Genomic DNA, 24013 nt, shown 5'->3' with positions numbered 1-24013 from the left:
CAGACGACTGAGCGACAGCGCGTGCGTAAGCTAACTTCCCCTTCACCAATCCCAACTGGTCTTAGCGCGCTGCGACGTATAGTCGCTTCACAATATAATCACTGACATTAATTTTCGGACAAATCCTGCATATGAACACTTCAGCAAGTGATCCCTTTCATTAAGCAGGTTGGTCGCGGAACCGATGACAGCCAATGAGGCAACCGATGACACACCAAAGGGTAACAACTAAGTTGAGGCGCGAAGGCGTTTGCGCGAACATCGGCGTGCTTGGCAAAGGGGACGTCCTCTCGTTCATTCGACGCCACCGACGGGACGAGTAAGGCACCGCCGGCGCCAGGAGGTCCAAGGTGTTCACGAGAAAGAATAACTACGGCAACTTCGCGACACCACACCCCGACGGAATGCAACTAAGCTTGTGAGCGAGCTAGATTTACTTCTATATGGCTGATATCACTGGTACTCGCGAAAAAAACTTTTGAAGAATGCTGGTGGCCATATTTTTTTTGCAACAGGGCCATCCCCCTGTCAGCGAGGGCGGGATGCAGAAATCTGAGGGGGGAGGGGGGGTCAAGACATCCGGACATACCCCCTGGATCCGCGCCTGACCACAAGGAAGTGTCCTTGGGCCCTTATTGTTCTCGATATACGCAAATGATATTGTTAATGTAATTAGTGAGCCAGTTTGTATCCGACTTTTTCTGATTATTATGTGTTATTTAATGAGGTGAAATGCTCTGGAGATCAAGCATTCCTTAATTATAATTTACAGAAAATCAATAAATTGTCTGAACAATGGGGCATGGTTCTTAATGTCCAGAAAGCTGTTTTCATGAAAATAACCAGAAAATTTCATTGTTTTTCCTTTCCGTACTCGCTTGCATCACAGCCACTTGTTGAGGTCACAAACTTCAAATACCTAGGTGTAACTATGAAAAACACATTGAACTGGAATTCACACATATCAAACGTTTGGTGCGTCATCCTTCCGCAAACTCTGTTTCCTGAGACATAAATTAAAACAAGCACCGGTCGAGGCAAAGCAGCATATTCGACCGAAGCTTGAATATGCTGCTATTCTTTGGGATCCGCACACGAAGCTTAATATCGATGCAGTCGAGAGGATCCAGCGGAAAGCTGTACGGTTTATTTATTCAATGTATCGGCAGACAGACTCTTCGACCACCTTAATGCGCCAACATGGCATTCAAACATTGCAACTTCGGCGCAAGATTCAGACTGAAGTTTCTTTTTCAGCTGAAGAACAGGACACTAGCACTAAATCCAGATGATTACATATCGCCCCTCTTCACCCGAGAAACAAGGCATCGCCACCCTGAGTCCCTTAGCCCTTTCAGCGCCAGAACTAAGGCGTTAAAATTTTTAGTTTTAGATTTAAATTTTAATTTTTTTTTAATTTTAGTACGCACGGTAAATGAGTGGAATGTTGTTCAATCGACATGGTTACACGGCACTCAGATAATCGAGCAAATGATTACATAGGACGTAGTCGTATCTTTTTTCTGATTTGTTGGTACCTTACGTTGGTACCCTACTGCTTGTTGGTACCTTGTTGCCTGTGCATATGCGTCCTCACTTCCTCATTTGTCATTGGGATGTTGTTGCCTTGCTTTTGGTGCAGTATTTTATGCATTTTATAGTAGCCTGATTGTATAGCCTAGCCTTATAAATGGGTGCTTATTGTAGAGCTTATAGGTGTGTAAAGGCACCCTCTTTTAGTTTCTGTTTTTGTTATCAATCTTTCTACCTTGATTATTTTTGTTGTTGATGTTACAGTACTTGCCGTTCTTGCATTGATCCATCTGTATTGGATGTTTACTTGTATTACTTGAATGTCTTATACTTGTATTACTTGAATGTATTATATCCACTCCTGCTAGGGCGTTGTGATGGCCTGCAGTATTCTCTAAATAAAATAAAATGTCTACTTGGGCCATGCTGTGGTCGCGACAGCAGCATACGGGTATACTACTAGAGGAAGACTGCAGAAGTTAATACGAAAATGTGTATTTTAAATGCCTTCACAGTGACATTTGTTCTGCACTCAAAGTGAAAGAAGGGATTTTGTTCAGAAGTAAAAGCAGGTAGCTAAATAGGAAAGAAAAGGATAAACGAAAGCCACAAATGATGCGGCAAGTTGAACTACCCAATTGCCGAGTGTGTTTGTTGGCAAACGCCCCGTGAGCCAGGCTTTCAATGAGCAAGGTCGGTCAAAATTGGTTATAGATGACCTCGTAATCTCGTATTTGCATGACAATTTTGATCATGATGCTAATGTTAGAATAAGCGGCAAACATTTCTGTGGTTTTGAAAGCTAATGAACAGTCGTACGTTTTCGTAATTACACGTTTATGGGCCTGAAGGAACAGAGCTTTTTACTTCCCCGCAGGGGCGTCTGCGCAAGCAGGCGTTTGGTGTGTTGCGACACCACGGACCCGAGCACATGGGGGTTGGACCCTCCCGCGTCAAACCGTGCGCGGCTTAGCCGTGTCTGGGGAAAGGGGATCCTGGAGGTTGAGCCGAAGTCGGGTGTTTGGACCTTTATGGCTCCCCGGCGGAGGCAACACACCTCTTTGGCCTCGGCTTCACGTAGACGACACCCCCGGACTGACCCACCCGGAGGAAATCGGTAGTTGCCTTTTCCTGTCTCTCTCTTCCTCCAACCTTCGTCTTTCTCTCTCACTGTCCATCCTGTCCTCTCTTCACTTCGTTTTACTTCCAATTTTCCAGGCAGCAAGGGTTAACCTGGTGTAGTTTATCCATCCTTGGGTCTATTATATTAGGTTATAGTGGCTATGTACAGCTGGCGTCTGCATCTCCTTCGGGTCTTGTAGCGTCCCCTTGTTGGGCTCGGTGGTGTGCGGCTGGCATAGTTACCGAAATCATTGTTACGTTAAGGCTTTATCGTCATTCCCCCGACTCCCTGATCGCTCTTAGAAACGAGAGCGCACCTTAGATATTTTTCAATTCAATGGCAACAGATTGAAAAACTTCCCCAGATTTCATGTGATCCATTCCGATAAACCCGAAAAGACGGTGAGAATGATCTCACCCTTTCTCGTTTCGAAAAGTCTGACCGAAGCTCTTGGAGCAGGCTACAAAGTGTCGAAAATGGCTACCGGCGACCTGCTTTTGGAACTCCGCGATGTGAAACAGCACGAAAAGTTTCCTAACCTAGTGTCATTTGGGGAGATCCCGGTGACAATATCCCCGCACCGAACTATGAACACCAGCCGTGGTGTTGTCTCCGATGATGACCTCATGGAACTGACAGAAGCTGAACTGTTGGAAGGCTGGAGCGAGCAAAACGTAATCACTGTTAAACGAATCATGCTAAGACGGGACGGCAAAGAGATCAAAACCAAGCATATAGTATTTACTTTTGGCTCAAGCATCCTACCCGATACAATCGAGGTAGGCTATGTAAAGCTACGGGATAGACCCTATGTACCAAACCCTCTTCGTTGCTTCAAGTGCCAGAGTTTCGGCCACAGTTCCCAGAACTGCCGAGGCCGACAGACATTTCCTAAATGTAGTTCCGGTGACCATGCCTCTGAAACATGTGAAAACACTCTACACTGTGTCAACTGTGATGGCGAGCATGCCGCATACTCGCGGTCATGCCCGTCTTGGAAGAAAGAAAAAGAAATAGTCACGATCAAAGTAAAGGAAAATATAACTTTCAAAGAGGCTCGCAGGCGGGTGTCATACCTGCCTAAAGTCATTTTTGCCGAGGTGGCGCGTCAGGGGGAGCGCCACAGCGGCACCCGGCGGCTGTCCGGTCGACACGGAGTGAGCCGGCGGTGACGACATCCGCCCCCTCGGCAGCTGCAGCTAGCGCGGCTCCGTCATCTCAGAACAAGGGACCATCAGCCTCCGGGCTGGTGGCGTCCAGGGCCTCGTCCCTCGAGACGAGGCTTTCACGTCAAACGAACCGCTCGCAAGAGCGCGTGTCTAGCGCCCCGCAAGAGGCAATGGACACAACCGGCCAGACGGCTCCACCAGCGCCTAAGGAGCGGCGAGAATCTCTCGACCGCTCCAGAAAAGAAAGATCTCGTGTCACGGCGCCTGCAAAGGGCCCCGCAAACTCTTAAACACACAGCACAAACACATTTGTGATTATGGAGACAAATACTACAGTGGAATGTCAGAGGGCTTCTTCGCAACCTCGACGATATTACAGAACTCCTACACAAACATAATCCAAAGTTGCGGTGTGTTCAAGAGACGCATCTGAAACCCACAAATACAAACTTTCTTCGTCAATACACCATCTACCGCAAAGACCGTGACGTGGCGAACGCCTCGTCTGGCAGTGTAGCAATAGTTGCAGACAAGTCCGTAGCTTGTCAATATGTCGCCCTTCAGACGCCCCTAGAGGCAGTGTCAGTTCGGGCAATTCTTTTCAGTAAGTTGGTAACCGTATGCACCATTTGTGTACCCCCGAATTATCATCTCGAGAAAACAGACTTCCATAACCTCATTGATCAGCTTCCCGAACCCTACATACTCGTGGGAGATTTTAACGCTCATAACACGATGTGGGGAGACTCACGATGCGACACGAGAGATAGATTCATAGAAAAGTTCCTCGTGAACTCCGGTGCATGCCTCTTCAATAAAAAGGAGCCCACGTATTATAACCTTCATCACATTTCATACTCATCAATAGACTTGGCGATTGGTTCTGCTTCCCTTTTTACCGACTTGGAATGGAGTGTAATAAAAACCCATTCGGAAGTGACCACTTTCCAGTCACACTAAACTTGGCAACCAAACATAACTCCCCTCAGCGCATGTACCTTGGTGGAAACTAGCCTCCGCCGATGGGAAATTTTTTAAAGAATCGACATTTATATCACGAGATTTTCTCAGTGAATTTAGTATACACGACGCAGCAGCCTATTTTACCGCTTTTATCATCGACGCAGCGAACAAGTTCATTCCACAATCATGTGGTAGCTCATCCAAAAGACGAGTGCCGTGGTAGAATGATGAGTGCAAGGAGGTGCGGAAAACACAAAATAAAGCGTGGGACATACTCCGCCGATCCCCAACTGCAGAAAATTTGATCGAATTCAAGCACACTAAATCCCAAGGACGGCGAACGCGACGACAAGCTAAGAGCGCAAGCTGGGAGAGGTTCGTATCCGGTATTAATTTATACACACAGGAGGCAAGAGTATGGAATGGGCTCAGGAGGCTTAAGGGACAACAAATTCATCCATTGCCCCTGGTGGATAAAGAAGGAAACAAGTTGGAAGACCAGGCTGACTCTCTTGGTGAACACTTCGAGCGCGTGTCTAGCTGCACCCACTATCTGGAGAGCTTCCTGAAATATAAAGCAATAGAAGAACGTAAGCCTCTGAACCGGAAATGTAGCCCAAATGAACCTTATAACCGTTCTTTTGGCATTGCCGAACTTTAAGCCGCCTTGCCAGCTTGTCAGAGCTCTGCACCGGGTCCGGATAGAATCATGTGCGATATGATTAAGCACTTGCACTCCGACACGCAAATCACACTACTCACACTTTGCAATACCATCTGGGCGGCTGGGTATCTTCCATCTAAATGGAAAGAAGCTATTGCCATCCCAGTTTTGAAGCACGGTAACGATACTTCATTGCTGACCAGCTACCGGCATATAGCGCTTACGAGCTGCCTTTGCAAGCTTTTTCAGAAAATGATCAATCGCCGTCTTGTACATTTATTAGAGTCGAACAAAATGCTTGACCCATTTCAATGTGGCTTTAGGGAAGGCCGATGTACAACCGATCACCTCGTGCGCATCGAACCAAACATCCGTGATGCACTTGTACACAAGCAGTAGTTCTTGTCTATATTTATTGATATGGCAAAGGCGTACGATACGACATGGCGGTACGGTATCTTACGAGACCTTTCGCACATGGGCATTCGAGGGAATATGCTTAGTACTATAGAAAGCTACCTGTGTAACCGTACTTTTCGAGTCAGAATTGGTAACGTATTGTCCCTCCCACTTACACAAGAAACTGGTGTGCCACAAGGGGGCGTGCTTAGTTGCACCCTTTTCATTGTGAAAATGAATTCCCTTCACAAAGTCCTTCCATCCTAAATGTTTTATTCAATATATGTCGATGATGTGCAGATCGAATTTAAGTCTTGTAACCTTGCAATATGCGAGCATCAGATTCAGCTCGAACTGAACAAAGTGTCAAAATGGGCAAACGAAAATGGTTTCAAGCTAAACCCTCTCAAAAGCTCCTGAATACTTTCCTCTAGAAAGAGAGGCCTAATACAAGATCCAGATATTGTGCTGCATGGACAACACATACCAATCAACACTGAACAAAAAAAATTTAGGCATTATACTCGACACGAAACTAACCTTCATTCCTCATATCAAGTACCTCAAAGCTAAGTGCCTGAAAACAATGGACATCCTGAAAACACTGTCACACACAACATGGGGTAGCGACAGAAAATACCCCATGAACCTCTACAGGAGCCTTGTACGATCGCGGTTAGACTACGGCGCAGTAGTGTATAACTCTGCTAGCCCCAGTGCTCTCAGGATGCTGGACCCTGTGCATCATCTTGGTATCCGCCTCGCCACCGGTGCCATCAGGACAAGCCCTACTCAAAGCCTCTATGTTGAATCGAACGAATGGTCCCTTGATCTACAACGATCATATTCTACTTTCAATTACTTTCTGAAAGTACACACTGATAAAGACCACCCTTGTTATTCTACCTTCAACAATATGATCTCTGCAACACTCTTTCATAACAAGCCTGCAGCGAGAGAGCTATTTTCGCTCCGTGTGAAGAGGTTGAGCGAAGATATGGACGTTCCGCTTCTTGAAAATCGCCTAATGGCTCCTGCTAAGCCGTTACCGCCGTGGTTGTGGCAGATCATTGAATGCGACACGGCATTTGTGGAGGTAACGAAGCACGCTCCAGAGGCCCACATTCGTATGCATTTTCTAGAGTTACAATTTAGGTACTCGTGCCCAGAATATTACACAGATGCGTCTAAATCGCATGCCGGTGTGTCTTATGCAGCCGTCGGCCCATCCTATTCGGAGTCAGATGTTCTTCACCATCATACAAGCATCTTTACATCAGCGGCGTATGCCCTATGGTGCGCTGCGAAACACATCAAGCAGTTAAAACTACATAAGGCGGTCATATATACAGACTCATAAAGCGTCGTTAAAACATTGATGCCATGCTGCAAACACAAAAATCCAGTATAAACACAAAAATCAGACTCCTATGTACTATTTATGCCTCTGGCCAACATGTAACGGTATGCTGGGTGCCTGGACACAGAGGTATTGAAGGTAACGTGCTAGCAGACTAAATGGCAACTTCCTTAGATACAAAATCTTGCAACCTGTCCATAGCTGTTCCAGTTATAGACCTAAAGCCATATTTGCGGAAAAAACTGAGAACGTACTGGCAACATAAGTGGGACACTGAAATCCTCAATAAGCTCCACGTGATTAAGCCACATTTAGGGTACTGGCCATCACTGACCAACTCGAGACGAAGTGATGTCATATTCTGTTGTCTCAGAATAGGGCACACTTATGGTACACATAGTTTTTTGACTGGCGGTGAACCTACAATGTGTAGTAGATGTGGGAACAACCTCAGTGTTCAGCATGTCCTCCTGGAATGTCGCGAAGCACAAGCCGACAGGAAAAGACACTTCTTTTTAGCATATAGGCAGTGTATACCACTTCACCTGACACTGTTTCTAGGCAGAGAACCGCTTTTCGACGTGAAATCGTTTTAGCTTTCTTAAATGACGTCCATACGCTCAACGTATTCTGCCCAAGAAATTCGTAGCACGGCCTCCTGCGAGAGGCCGCTGTTGCGATGTCAACCCTTGTTTATAGCACATACCTCCGGTCCCTTGTACTCAAGGTACCTGGTGAGGCTGTTATGCTACTCGTTGTCAAGCATCACTTTTTCATTTTGTAGCGTTAGCTACACTGGCCTAGCCAAGCCCGTTTCGCGCGGCACATCAAGAGCCGTGCTGCGCATGCGCAAGGATCAGTGATGTCACACGGCTTGCGCACCGGAGCCACCGGAGCCGGCACCTCTCGCGCACTCCGCCGCCGCCGGTCTGCGCATTCCAGAGGAGTGACGTCGTAGCCGTGGTAGACGCACTGGCGCCGGCGCGCGCTCGCTGTGCAGTCGCCGTCTGACACTGCGCTGGAGCCGCTGCGCTTCTGACTGGCGTTTGCCAGTGTGGTATAGCCATGGAGAAGGAGAGCGCAAATGCTGCTCAACAGCGCAGAAGAACGGAGAAGCTTGACTCATCGGATCCCGAAGTAGTTGCCTGGCAATTAGCGGTTGAGCGTAGGAGGAATGAACAGAAGAAGGCTATATACATGTGCCACATAATACGTATACCGCGTGTGTGTCATTGGAGCAGCAGTAAGCATGACAATCAAGCTAATCCTTGACAATCTAGACAACCAGGAAAGCTAAGAATAATCAGCTGAACCTTTGCTAACGCTACGTATATCCTGGCATAGCCGAGCTAAGCCACTGCAACTTTTTTAAATACATGTTATCACAACCTTGTCGCACATTTCATACTCATAGCATACGGCACTTCAGTCACTATCATTATTTTACTACCTATATGTCTTACGCCATTTACAGCGACAGTTTTTAGGCCCCTTTACAGCCGTGTCACATCTACCATGAGAAACTCATTGCCTGCGTCATAACAGCTCATCGATTACATTACCACTTGTCATGGCGCTCTTTGGCCATAGCTGATCCTTCCAGCATAAAACACCACACATCATCATCAGAGCTTTTTACTTGCATTGATTTGTGCTTCTTCGCTATCTATGGGACACTTTTCGCTCGGCGGCGAAGTTTAGCGAAGCAGTTAATGACTTCCGACACGTTGATGTCGACGTCTCTGTGGGTGTATAGAAGCGCCAGCCCAACCATGCCTTCCTCAGACATATTAGAGCGCAAGTAGATTTTTAGTAATCTCATGCTTGCAAATGTTCTCTCCGCACTGGCAGTGGTCACTGGAAGGGTGACTAGAATCCGCAGCAGTTTGTACACATTTGGATAGAACCTGCAGTCGCAATGAGAGAGAGCATCTGTTCCTTTGCTGGGGCGCTGGCTTGCTGCTTTGTTCGCACACTTTCTCCACCATAGTCGCAGTTCTCGCAAAGCAGCCCTCGAATCCACGTCATGCGCAAGTACGGCCAGGAGATTTTCTACTCCTTTATCGCGATGATCTCGCATTGGTGGTATTTCGGATGGTACAATTACAGAAAAGTAATTTAAGATGGTCCTCTGCTTTTTGAATCGTTGGTGTAACTGTGGAGTACGTGGTCCATGAATGGAATCAAGACAATTCTCTGGAAATATTCCTGAAATACTCCGGACAGGGAAGAGAAATCGGACGCGGAAATAACGGAGTCTTTAGCCCGAAGATATCTCCCTTTGGCTATACCCCGACCTCCTTCCGGCTATCCGCAATACACGAGAGCGCCAGTTCTCTAGTTGGATAAGCCCTTTCAGGAAGCAGAGGTCCGAAACACGTTAGGCATTCTTAACGGGAAAATCCGCCCCCGGCCAAGGCCGCATCACGAATCAGACGCTACGTAATCTATACGACGATTCTGTCACCACCCTCACCAAAGAAATCAATCGTATTTGGGAGTCGGGAGTTTTCCCCGAGCACTGGAAAATCGCGTCAGTCATTCTCATCCCCAAACCGGGCCGGAGTACCAGTCTTAACAACTTCAGACCAATTTCCCTCACGTCTTTCATAGGCAAGGTCGCCGAGCACGTCATCAACGATCGGATATCGAATCACATAGAGGAAACAAACCTCTTCCCTTTCAACATCATAGGTTGCAGACCACACCTATCGACTCAGGACGTCATGAAAATGCTGAAACATCACATTATAGATCAGGACACAAAGGACGTTAGGGCCATTCTCGGCCTCGATCTAGAGAACGCCTTTGACAATGTTTCGCACTCCCACATTCTCGGATCCATCTGTCGCCTCAACCTAGGAACCAACTTTCACAAGTTCGCCAGCTCGTTCCTTAGGGATAGAAGAGCCACTATCAAGCTAGAGGACCTCAAATCTGAGCCCTACGATCTGGGTTCCTTCGGCACTCCGCAGGGCTCAGTCGTCTCTCCACTCCTGTTTAACATTGCCATGTGCGGCCTTGCTGCCGAGCTCTCAAGCCAGGATGGTATCAAGTACTCCCTCTACGTGGAGGATATTACCATCTGGAGTGTCGGTGGGGCTGCGTGGAGAGCTCCCTTCAGGAGGCCGCGGACTGTGTTGAAGTGTACGTCAAGGAAATGGGTCTCAAGCTCTCGCCGTCAAAGTCCGAACTTCTCTTATATCGGTCCACGAGAAGAGGTCCTAAGCCCAAATACTGGAAACCACTGGCCGACATCGACATTAGGCTACCCACGGCTGCGAGGAAGCGGATTCCCAGGGTGGACTTCATACGTGTTCTGGGCATGATCATCGAAGCCAACGGACAGAACCGCCGCACGATCGACCGTCTGACTTCCAAGGTGAAAGGGGTCATCCGATTAATTGCTAGGATCTCCAACAATCGGGGTGGTCTTCGGGAGGACAACCTCCCAAGACTCAGTAAGGTCTTGATGAGGTCTAGTTGGTTCATGATTTAGAACTGAGGTTTGAACAGCGCGAATAAAACAAAGACAAGAAGGAAACAAATACCACAAACAAGCGCTGACTGCCAACTGGAAGTTTATTTGAAAATCATCAGCCATTTATACTTTTTCCAGCATAGGCATGCGTACACCAGTCACATAAACATCCGCAAAATGAGAAAAATCATAAGCTATAATGAAAAAAAGCTATTTCTTTCTCAGACAAGGCGAGAGCGGGAAAACTTACACATTTGTCTCCTTTCTTTCGAATGTGATGTGCCTCTATTCTCTTTCTTAGCACCGCGCTGTTCAAACCTCAGTTCTCCTCAGACTGTTCCATGTATTTTTGATGAGCCACATGAACTATGTCGCATCCATCCACAAGCGGTAACGCCACGAGAGGACTAAATTAAACACTCATTCGAAAAAGCATCAATACAGTTCTTGGTCTTCCGATGCGCACGATCACAGAGAAACTGATGGACTTTGGAGTCCACAATACGCTTGAAGAAGTCATCGAGGCTCACCAAACGGCACAGGTTGCCAGGCTTTCAATTACATCAGCAGGGAGAAAGATCCTGATTTACACGGGACACAACCCCCTCATGCTCGAAGTGCAAAACTCTGATCGCATGAGATCTTGCATCAAGGTCTCGACCCTTCCACGAAGTATGCACCCACGATACAACGTGGGCAGGCGTGTCGCTCGAGCCTCCTCTCTTTTCGCTCACGCTCACGACCATTCTCCGCTTGCATGCTTTGTCGATGCTGCCCAGTACGGCGCTTCCGCTCACTTTGCAGTAGTATCCAGATACTAAGGGTCCGATTCTATCCTGAGCATCGGTTCGAATCTCTTCTTCTCGCAAAGCAGAGCAGATGACCATTGCACTCCCTCTCCTTGATCCGCAATGAACTGATATTTACACTGACTCTAGATCCGCTGCTAGGGCCTTCGCTTCTGAGACCGTCTGCAAGGAAGTTTTTAGAACTCTTGCTCACAAGGAACTCACACACCACACCATCACTTGGTTCCCTGCTCATCTTGGCTCGAGAGTCGGGGGCCTTTCCAATGTCAATGAGCTAGCCCATTACTAGGCGCGAGGTCTCGCTTGCCGCGCCGGGGCTTCCAAGGCTCGGGCCGTCAGTGCGGCCTGCGCCGGGACTTGTGCGTCTCCGGCGGAGGAACCAGCACCCAGCCTTCATTTTAGGGACGTTTTGACTACTTTCAACGAGGTCACCAAACACTATCAAATGGGCCGTAGGTCCTTCCCACTCCCACACGAAAAGTTGTCTCCGCCACAGGCAAGCTCTCTTCGCATGCTCTAGACGGGGACATTACCCCAGCCTCTCCATTCACAGTCATCACTCAGACATTTCAGCACTTTGTCCAGACTATAACGATCGCAGTGATTTTAGACACATGCTCGGCAGGTGCCCCTCTTTACAGGGAAAGCATCACGACTTCTCTGAAGATGAATTTGATTCCATGATCAAGAGCCCGGTCCTACTATAAAACTCCAGGCTGTCCAGAAGGCCCACGACGCGGCGGTGAGGCTAGGCGTCCCCGTCCCTACGTGGGAGCGGCCCGCGACCCTCCCCCTATAAAACGGGGGCGGATTCCTTCAGTAAAGTTATCAATAAATATCAAAAAAGTTATCTATCTGTTTCTAGCATCGACACCATGCATAGACCTGTGAGGGTTTCAGGTGATTAGGATCGACGGACATGACACGTCTTTTGCCTAAAGTAACGAATATGAGAGTTATTTTTCTGAAATAAGGTCTTATACAACTACATTTACTACCAATTAGGCATGTTTATTATTTGCTTGGGCTTTACTCAGTTACACTTTCAGCGTCAGAGCTCAACCAACACGATCCCGATCGTTGGACTGTGTAGTAGCGATCACTTTCGATCGCGATCAAAGGTCCGAGCCAGATCGAGGTGCGATCGCGATAGTGACAGGGGCAAAACTTTGGCTGTAACTCAAACGTTTTATAATAAAATGAGATGTCTCGTAATAAAAAAATGAGATGTCTGTAATAAAATGAGATAATAAATGAGGTGTCTCGTTTCGACCTTTCAAACTTTTTACAGGAGAGCAACAGCAGCTTAGTAATCCAATCAATATCTAATAATTATTGACATTCCAAAACTAATTTAGAGATCCTAACGAACAATTTATTAACAGACTATCTATCGTGGTATTTTAGTTATTTCGAACATCCGAAGTCTCGAGGAGTAACTGAAAATCAGCTTTCGTAATTTTTTTTTTCAGTACCGCAGTACATATAATCTTTTCTCCCTTGTTTAAGCTGTCTACGAATACATGGTCAAGGCAATCGACCAAGATGGAAAACCCACACACAAACGGCCTCGGGCAGTACTGAAGAGCCAGCAGCGCGTGCATTTCACACACAACAATTGCTGAATGGGCGAGTTGGTGCATGATATTTTTTAATTGCTTTAGTGCAACTCAGTTCGAGTACGAAGGAAAAAGGGCTTTCCGTCACCTGTCTGTCCTTTTTCCTTCTTACTCAAACTGAGTTCCGCTAAAGCAAGACAAGAATTTCACACAACAATGTGTTCCAGTGCTTAATCTTCCCATCACAGTTCCTGCATCCGACCACAACAGACGTTCTCCCTCGAAATCTCTACATTGTGCAGGATAATCTTCCACGTCGCCCGACAGCACACAGTGTTCAGCAAACGGCGCTTCTCAGACGCCACTGGCTACGCTTTCGCGATGGAGCATATTATTTGTTTTGCGCGTCCAAGACCACGGAATCGGAGCCAGCCGATTTGAGTTCGGCAAACCGACTGATGCAAAGCGTCTATAGGCGAATATTATAAAGCTACGAAATTGGCCATGGGCTCATGCATGTGTGCACGCACCCCATGCATGATCGAGTAATGGCTTCTCTCTTCTACGCTACCATACGAAGTAAGGCGCATCGGTGGCATGGTTGCAAAGATATCAGTAATATTAGTCGTACGTGTTTTCGTTACATTTCGTTATAACGGTTTTCGAAAGCGACTCTTTATCCTGACCGAAATGAAAGTCGTTTCCCAACAAAATTGTTAACTTTTCTTCCTTTCAGTATTTTGTAAATTTGTATCTTCGTTCCTAAATATTTGATACCTCAACTCTCAATCCTCTTTCGTAGAGATCAGTTTTACAAACAACATTGCACGTAGACTGCGGGAAAACTAAGATTAAAATTCTGCGATTGTCACTGAGCGATCCATGACCACATCAGAAAAACAAAAAAAGAACATTCTGGTATTTAAAAATGTATTTTCATATTTAGACCGAGTGTTTCGTTTTCTAAATAACACAACATTTTTCCTCAGACTTAGCACTGGAAGTGAAGGAAATTAACCAGTGTAGCTATAGAATAATCGCGAAATTATTGTAGACACCCGGTCCGCGCGAACTAGCTCCAAAGCATATAAACAAAGGGTCTGCTACGCGATACAGAACGTATAGACGAACGGCGGGGCCTCGTAAATTAGGGCTGTCGGCGATTGTGCTGCATGGCAAAAGAGGCTGTGAACAGAGCGCAGTCGTCGTAGAGAGCACGATCGATCGTCCCAGGAAGAAACCAAACGCCACTGCGCAACAAGCAAAGAAGCCATTATGAATTTTGAACAAGTTAGGCCAAAAATGTCATTGGACGCGTTGCGCGCTTTACAGCAGTTCAACAACAAGCACGGTATTCATATAGTTTACAATGTGAGTATCCGGTTCTACTTTGAAGGATCAGACGGGATTGATGCATTTGTGCTGTAAACATAATCAACTGCGCTGTTTGATGTTGGAGCTTATACTCCATAAACAAATTTTGTTAGCCCATTCCTTTCCTCTTCACATGTTGATGGGCCTCTTGCGCTGGAGTTTGAGGCATAGTAGCGGCGCCTGGTGGCGGCGAGAAAAGTTATCTGGGTAGTGCCAGCTTGGGTAGTATTTAGCCCTGGCTGTGCGAAGCACCTTTCTAGCCCTATTTTTGCGTTGATTCGCACTTTTTTCTGCCCCGTTGCGAGTGCGAAAAGGCTCGTCACTTCTAACAGACCACGCCGACCACGCTGCGTGCTGACCGTAGCCTAGCTTTACGAAAACGGACTCTCCGTGTGCCGTGGGACGTAATGCTAGAAGCAGAAGTAATCGGCGACGCCAATCCGGAGAGACCTAGCTCAGCTTCCAAAAAGCGTCACCGTCGTTACTTCTGCGTCGTGGTGTGCCACGAGCAAGAAGGCCTGGATCCAAACATCAGATTCTACCGTTTTCTTTCAAGGCCTCACGCAGCGGAGTGCGGGCGCGCTGGATAACTTCACTACCCCACTACGAACAGCAGAAGTTTGAGACTTAAATGTGCTGATCCTTGACCTCAAGCCAACACGTTAACGCAGAGCAGCAAGGCAGTATCAATTACAGCCCATCGATGTTCGAGCTCTGTCATTAAAAGCCACATCAAGCGAGCAGCGCACGAGCTTGCGCTGCAGGGCGCGATTCGCACGTACGTTACTGCGGGCTCATATGCATTGCATCAGTAATTTCTCAGTTAATACAGGGATAGATAGCCGCTGCTACAGCGCAGGCATAACTACTTGTCTATAGCGGCATGCAGTCAACAAAGATTGCAGGAGGCCCGCCGTTTCGCGGCATGCTCAAAGACCGACCGCTGCCGTCGCGGCGCGTACTGTCGTGCGCTCGCTCGAGCAGTTCCGTACACATGTCTGCGTATCGCTGCTATGAATTCATTTATAGCAAGAATTTCCTCGCGTTTGTGCGCTTGAATTTAGCAGCGTTCAAACCTTACCTGAAGTTCAAGTTCGTACGCGACTCGCTTCACTTGCGATTGGCACCGCGTTAAAACTTCGCCTCTTATTTCTTGAACGGCGTACACGTAATCGGTGTTGCATAATTCCTTGCTTTACGCAGCGTACCACCCCTGAAAAAAATCTTCGGCGCCCGAAATTCCCTGCAGGCCGTGGTACAACACAACCGAAAGTGGCGGTGCCATATTGTAAACGTGCTTTCCGAAGCAGACGACCGAGCTTGGTAATACCCAGCTGAGGACAGAGGGCGCTCTTTAGCACCATTTTAGAAAATGTGGGATCAGGACAGAAAGTTCAATGGTGATTATTCCCCTCACACGATTCCCGTATTCTGAGGAGAGTCCAGGCACGAAAACAACCCTCCAAGAACAAGCCAACGGATTTGTACCGTATCCAGTTCACCTAATTACACACAATCCTTTTCAATACACCAGCAGATAAATGAAAAACAGAAAGTACTAATACCTGCAGGTACAGATAAACCATACAATGCACCGTTAACACCTCCTGAAATAGCACAGTGCAGGAAAAAAAAACGCAGTTGGTCCTGACCGAATCCACTACGCAATGCTCGCCCACTTGTCTCAAGCCGCTGAGCAAGCTTTCCTGCACTTCTTTAACATGATTTGAGAAACAGGAAGAATGCTTGGCCAGTAGAAAAAAGGTGTCAGTTCCTTTCCTGAAAAAGGGAAAATCACCAACTTCATCAAGCAGCTATAGGCCTATAGCGCTTGCAAGTTGCCTGGCAAAATATTACGAGAGCATAATAAACATTAGATTAACATACGTGATTAAAACAGATAACTTACAATACTTTCATCAGTGTGGTTAAAGAAAGCTGCTCAAAACCCAATCATCCTGTCCGTCAATACGCTCCGTCATCCATAGGCGAAGCACTTCTCTGCAAACAACACTGCCAAGCAGTCTTTTTTGACCTAGAGAACGCATACCATACCTCATGGAGGTATGGTATCTTGCGAGACCTGGAAAATCTAGCGATCCGCAACAGTATACTGAACTGCGTGTGAGACTTTTTATCAAACCGAACATTTCAGGTACGCGTAGGCTCGACACTCTCGCACATTTTCATCCAAGAAAATGGCGTCCCACAGGGTTGCGTAATAAGGATTACGCTTTTCGCGGTGAATAACTCTATTAATTTATTAATACCGTCTGATATCATGCACTCCCCGCAGGGGCGTCTGCGTCAGCAGGCGTTTGGTGAGCTGCGCCACCACGTACCCGAGCACACGGGGGTTGGACCCTCCCGCGTCTTACCGTGCGCGGCTTAGGCGTATCCGGGGAAAAGGGGATCCTGGGGGCTGAACCAATGCTGAGTGCTTGGACCTTTATGGCCCCTCGGTGGAGGCAACACACCCCTTTGGCCTCAGCTTCACGTAGACGGCACCCCCGGGCTGACCCACCCGGGGGAAATCGGTAGTTGCCTTTTCTTGTCTCTCTCTCCCTCCAATCTTCGCCTTTCTCTCACTTTCCATCTCTCTTGTCTTCACTTCGTTTTACTTACAATCTTCCAGGCAGCAAGGGTTAACCTGGTGTAGTTTATGCAACCTTGGGTCTATTATATTAGGTTACAGTGGCTATGTACAGTGGGCATCTGCGTCTCCTTTGAGTCTCGTAGCGTCCCCTTGTTGGGCTCGGTGGTGGGTGGCTGGCATAGCCTCCGAAAATAACTAATTATGTATGGATGTTTTGTCCTTCCCTCGTCTGTCTCATCGCCCTCTTAGCGAATGAGGGCGCACCGAAGAAACGCTGAAGTTTTTTTGGCCAACGTAAAGACACCTTGCCACGATTTCACGTGATTCATAGTGAAAACCCCGACAAGACCACCAGAATGATTTCTCCTTTCACTGTTGCCAAATTTATAACCGATGCACTAGGTCCCGGCTACAAGGTAACGAAAATGGCCAGTGGCGACCTCCTCCTTGAGGTTCGCGACCAGCATCAGCACCGAAAACTCTCCAATCTCGTAACACTCGATAATGTACAAGTCACGGTGACTCCGCACCGATCGATAAACACATGCAAAGGAGTAGTTTCTGACGGAGACCTCCTGAACTTGACCGAAGAAGAGCTCCTCGAGGGCTGGAAAGAACAGAACGTGACACAAGTACAGCGAATAAAGATTAAACGAGACAACGTTGAAATTCCCACGAAGCATCTAATCCTTACATTTGGCTCCAGTACTTTCCCAGATACCCTCGAAACAGGATACACGAAAATCCGAGTAAGACCCTATATTCCCAACCCGCGTAGATTTTTCAAATGCCAAAGATTCGGCCATGGCTCGCAAAGCTTCCGAGGCCAACTGACATGCGAAAAATGTGCCGATCATGAACATACATCTGACAATTGTACTGGCGCCCTGCACTGTCCGAATTGCGATGGTGACCATGCAGCATATTCTCGATCCTGCCCTACGTGGAAAAAATAAAGACATCATCACACTCAAAGTAAAAGAAAACATATCTTTCCACGAAGCACGAAAGCGTGTTTCTTTTCTTCATATCGCAGGGCATGCTGGTGCGGCGCGTAAGGGGGCAACGCCGCAGTAGACTCCGGCATCGGCACGGCACACAAAGAGTGTGACCGCGGCTGTGCCACCAGCCTCCCAGGCGACAGCAGCCAGCGCTGCTGCGCCGTCTCTGAAGGAGGGCCCATCGACCTCTGGGTTGGTGGCCTCCAAGACCCTGCTTTTCGAGGCAAGGCCCACCCCGAAAACACCCCGCTCGCTTGAGCGGAAGTCCAGCGGCTCCTTGGAGTCGGTGGACACAACCCCAAGCCAGGCGGCGCATCCAGCGCCTCCGGAGCGACGCGGTTCTCGCGACCGCTCCAAGAAAGACAAACCCCGGATAACGGCGCCTGGAAAGGCTCCGTAAGCCAACTAGACTCGTCTCTTTACACACAGCCCAAAAACACAAACAATATGGATGCACAAATATTACACTGAAACGTGAGAGGCCTAATGCACAACCTCGATGACATTAAAGAACTTTTACACAAATACAATCCAAAGGTGCTGTGTGTTCAGGAGACACATCTTAAACCTACACAAACAAACTTTCTTCGGCAATACTCCTTTTTCCGGAAAGACCGGGACGATGCTGCTACATCGTCAGGCGGTGTAGCTGTAATTGCCTACTGAGGCGTTGCATGACGGAAACTGCAACTCCAAACTCCTCTTGAAGCAGTTGCTATCGAAGCAGTGCTGTTCAATAAACTAGTCACCATCGCGTCTATATCAACTCTCTAGAACAACATTTCAAAGCTGCATTGATGAACTCCATCACCCTTACATAGTCGTTGGTGATCTAAACGCATATAGTACACTGTGGCGCGACTCTCGCTGTGATGCGAGAGGACGACTAATAGAAATCTTTCTACTCTCTTCAAGTGCCTGCCTGCTTAACAAAAAATAACCAACATTCTACAGCCCTACACACAAAACATTTTATTGCATAGACTTAAGTATAGCGTCCAGTACAATTGTGCCGTATCCGAAATGGAATGTGATTAATAACCCTTATGGAAATGATCATTTCCCCATCCTACTAAACCTTACAAAACAATCTGAGTGCTCTACACACGTTCCTCGATGGAAAGTCGACTCAGCTGACTGGACACGGTTTCGCGATAGAAACACGTTTGCCCAGGGACGATGTCCGTTCACTTGATATTGATGCTGCAGTAGCATACTTTACAACGTTTATTATTGATGTTGCATCAGTATTTATACCCCGAACAGATGGGTCGCCTTCGAAACGACGTATTCCATGGTGGAATGAGGAGTGTAGGGAAGCCCGGAAAAAGCAAAACAAGACCTGGAATCTCCTTCGTAACTCCCCCATCACAGAAATCCTAATTAACTTCAAGGTGATTAAATCAAAAGGTAGAAAAACACGCCGCCGCGCTTAACGGGAAAGCTGGGAAAAATACATATCCAGCATCAACTCTTATACAGACGACCGCAAAGCCTGGAACAGGGTAAACAAAATAAAAGGCCGCGAAACTCATCCTCTACCGATGGTAAACACACAAGGAGACACTCTTGAGGACCAGGCTGATTGTCTAGGAGCACATTTCGAGCATATTTCCAGTACCTCCCATTATACAGATACATTTCTAAGATATCAGCGACAAGCAGAGCAACAGCCTCTGGGTTGGAAAGACACAGCCAATGCAGCATACAATCGTCCATTTAGCATGGCGTAGTTTCAGGCTTCACTGAATTGTTGTAACGCGTCTGCTCCAGGAAGTGACAGAATACTATATGAAATGATAAAACACTTACACCCTGAAACCCACAGAACACTGTTGTCACTCTTTAACACCATGTTCTCTGCCGGCTATATTCCCACTGCATGGAAAGACGCAATCGTAATTCCCATTCTCAAAGATGGCAAGGAACCTTCTTCGGCAGTAGCTATAGACCTATAGCTCTGACAAGTTGTATATGCAAGCTGTTTGAGAAAATGATCAATCGCCGCCTCATCCATTTTCTTGAAAGTAACAAAATACTCGATCCTTTACAGTGCGGTTTCAGGGAAGGTAGATCCACAACAGATCACCTTGTCCGCATCGAGACAAATATCGGTGATGCCTTTGTGCACAAACAGTTTTTCTTGTCAGTATTTTTAGATATGGGGAAGGCATACGACACAACTTGGCGCTTTGGAATCCTCCGTGACCTTTCTGGAATGGGAGTTCGAGGCAACTTACTGATGGTGATTCAGAGTTACCTCTCCAATCGCACGTTCCGTGTGAGAGTTGGTAACGTCTTGTCTCGTCCATTTACGCAAGAGGCTGGAGTAGCTCAAGGTGGTGTGCTGAGCTGTACTTTATTTATCGCCAAAATGAACTCGCTGTATACTGTCATGCCACGTAGTATGCTTTACTCTGTGTATGTGGATGACATCCAAATGGGTTACAAATCATGCAATCTAAATATCTGCGAGCGACAAGTACAGCTTGGTCTAAATAAATTGTCTAAGTGGGCGGACGAGAACGGTTTTAAATTAAACCCTAAAAAATTACGTGTATCCTCTTCTCTCACAAGAGGGGTGTACTGCGGAACCCCGTAATAGATCTCAATGGAGAACGACTATCTGTATGCCGTGAACATAAATTTCTAGGTATCATTTTAGACTGCAAGTTTAATTTTGTCCCACACCTGAAGTATCTTAAAGCAAAGTGCCTCAAGACTATGAATCTGCTGAAGCTCTTGTCACCACGCACATCCTGGGGAAGTGACAGGAGATGCCTCATAAAGTTATACAAAAGTCTTATATTTTCGCGTCTTGACTACGGAGCAGTAGTCTATAATTCTGCGAGGCCTAGTGTTTTGAAAATGCTGGATCCTATTCACCACCTAGGCATCCGCCTTGCTACAGGTGCCTTCAGGGCTAGTCCTGTACAAAGCCTGTACGTCGAATGAGACGTATGGTCTCTATTCTTCCAAAGTACATATTGAATCTTCTCCTATGTCTTGAAGGTAAAATCAGCAGTAGACCAGTCATGTCACTCAGTTATTCACGACTTGTCCACAGCCAGGCTGTTCCGTAACCGCCCAGCCACTAGGCCTCCTTTGTCCCTCCGATTGGAAGCACTGTCAAAAGAAACCGGCGTCCCTCTTCTAGAGAATGTCCTAATGGCTCGTACTAGGCTTCCACCGCCTTGGGAGTGGCAGACCATCCAGTAGGATGTCTCTTTCGTAGAAATATCAAAATGGGCACCTGAAGCACATATACATTCGCATTTTCTTGAACTTCGGGAGAAGTATTCTTGCAGTGAATTTTATACGGACGCCTCCAAATCGTTTACTGGTGTTGCTTACGCAGCTTTGGGACCATCTTTTTCAGTGTTCTGGGCACTAAATCCGTATACAAGTATTTTTACAGCGGAAGCATACGCAATCCTTTCAGCAGTCAAACACATAAAACAAATGAATATTACAAAAGCAATCGTGCTCACAGACTCATTGAGCGTCGTTAGAGCTCTAATGAGTCTACGAAGACACAAGAATTCAATTTACAATGAACTGTACAGCTTGCTATGCTCAGCTTACCAGGACAACCAAGCAATCATAATATGCTGGGTACCTGGCCATAGAGGCATTAAAGGCAACGTAGCTGCGGACGAAAGTGCCACTTCAGTAGTTTTTGAACATACGAGCAAAAACATAGACATCCCTCCCACTGACCTAAAGCCTTTCTTGCGCCATGAATTACGTAACTATTGGCGAAGGCAGTGGAATAATGAAGTGTCAAATAAGCTACATGTAACCAAGCCAAGAATTGGGAAATGGATACCGCAGAAAACAACAAGACACAAGGAAGTGCTTCTTTGCAGGTTAAGGATAGGACATACCTATGGAACACGCTCGTATCTCCTTACAGGAAGTGATCCTCCGACATGTGATAAGTGTGGCGACATACTTACAGTTCTCCATGTTCTTATCCAGTGCCCTGAAATAGAAGCTCAGCGTAAAAAGTACTTTTAACCCACGTATCGTGAGCACATCCCTCTTCACCCAGCATTCTTTCTTAGCCATGAGCCGCTTTTTGATCTCAATGACGTCTTAAAATTTTTAGCAGATGTAAACACATTACAAATCATCTGGCCAGGGTATCTGTAGTGTAGCCTCGACTTGCAGGCTGCAGCTGCAGTGCAAAAACATTTTACAGCACGTGCCTCTCAGCCCTTGATTTCAAGGACCTCTTGAGGCAATAGTGCTACTGCATATACTTTATTATGTCACCGCTTTCTAACAAAACTTTTACGCTGATACCATACATCATTAGTCTTTGTCATTATTTTAACACTCATATATTTTCCGCAATTTATAGCGACTTGTTTTAGGCCTCTTTACAGCCACCTTTCATCTACCATTTGCTACCCAATGACCACTCCATTCATAATGCATTCAGAACCCATCACCATATGTCATGTCGCTCTTTGGCTATAGCTGGCCCTTGCGCCATTAAACATTACACATCATTACACATCATCTTGACATCATGGACTCATATGTTGATGACCTCAACATCGCATGTCGTGCCTCTGGCTTGTCTACATGCGAAAGTCCAGATAACCATAAATAAACTGATAAAATTGGCAGATGAAAATGGCTTTCGTTTTTTCCCGCAAAAATCTGTCGCTGTTCTGTTTTCCCAGAAGCGTGGCTTCTACACGGAACCGGTTTGAAGATTTAATCAAAGCCTACTACCCGTTAAACAAAAACAAAAATTTCTATGGATTATACTTAATAGTAAATTAAACTTTCGGCACCCGCATTAATAGCGTAATCACCAAGGGAAACAAAGCACTCAGTATCCAGAAGGTTCCGTCACGAAAGCATTGGGGCGTCGACTGAACATGCCTTATACGGGCTAATCGCTGCTCACAATGTTATACGTCTTAAGAACTACAACTCTACCTAATCATATACTGCACAACATTGTGTCTCACACCACGTGTAGAGTACACTACACAAACCACTCACAATAAGACCACTTGTTTTCCGGTTCGAAGAATAGGCCAACAATATAATGTCCCAAACGAGGCGCTCTATGTTGCCCAAACACCGAACAGACTAGCTCCATGGTATGAGGTTGCACATTTTTGTGATTTTACTCTGGCATATCGCAAGAAAAAGGAGACACCGCGGCAGCGCATTTTACCAGATTTTTTTTTAGAATTACAGGAAAAGTACAAAAAATTACACCGAGCTTTATATCGACGGTTCAAAGACAGAAAACGATGTCGTAAATGCAAATACGTCCGAACATTAAGAAAACTTCGTTAAATCGCCATTGTTTGTTTCAGTCTTCACAGCTGAGGCGTACGCTCATGAACAGCTTGAGCAAAAATAATTACGGGTAACAATAAAAAGGCGGTCGTGCACACCGATACGCTAAGCCCACCGAAGGCTCTTAATATTGTTACGTTGTGGAAGTCACATATACAGGTGTGTTTACCAGAAGAAAATCATGTGCTACTCTGCTGAAAGCCGTACTCAGATCCTCTTGAAAAAGGTTTAAAATCCTGCGCTTTTGTAGTTCAAACTCTGCTCAAATCCCGCGCTTAATGTAGCTCCAATCCTGCTCAAATTATGCGCTTATGTAATTCAAATCCAGCGCTTATGCAGCTCCACTGACGTGAAACTTGGGGAAGTGCGAAACAGTGATGTGCCGGTGTTTCCCTTATGTTATTCTTGTGCTATTATTGCACAAGTGAGGAGGAATAGAACGGTTGTGGGGTGGTGTCGCCCTCTCTTGTGCTGCGCTGGTACCAGACTGGCGTTTCGGACGCGATTTTCACGAGTTTCTCCTAATTCCCGCATACCCCTGGCTCATACCCGCGTACCCAATGCGGGTATGCGCCACACGTGACTTTATTGTCGTTTATCGTCACGTAACTGACGAGCATGTGATTTTATTGATGTCATAACCTATCAGTCATG

This window comes from Dermacentor silvarum, chromosome 10, assembly GCF_013339745.2.
Source record: "Dermacentor silvarum isolate Dsil-2018 chromosome 10, BIME_Dsil_1.4, whole genome shotgun sequence".
Taxonomy (NCBI): domain Eukaryota; kingdom Metazoa; phylum Arthropoda; class Arachnida; order Ixodida; family Ixodidae; genus Dermacentor; species Dermacentor silvarum.
The sequence above is the reverse complement of the archived record's forward strand: the minus strand, read 5'-3'. Positions refer to the sequence as shown.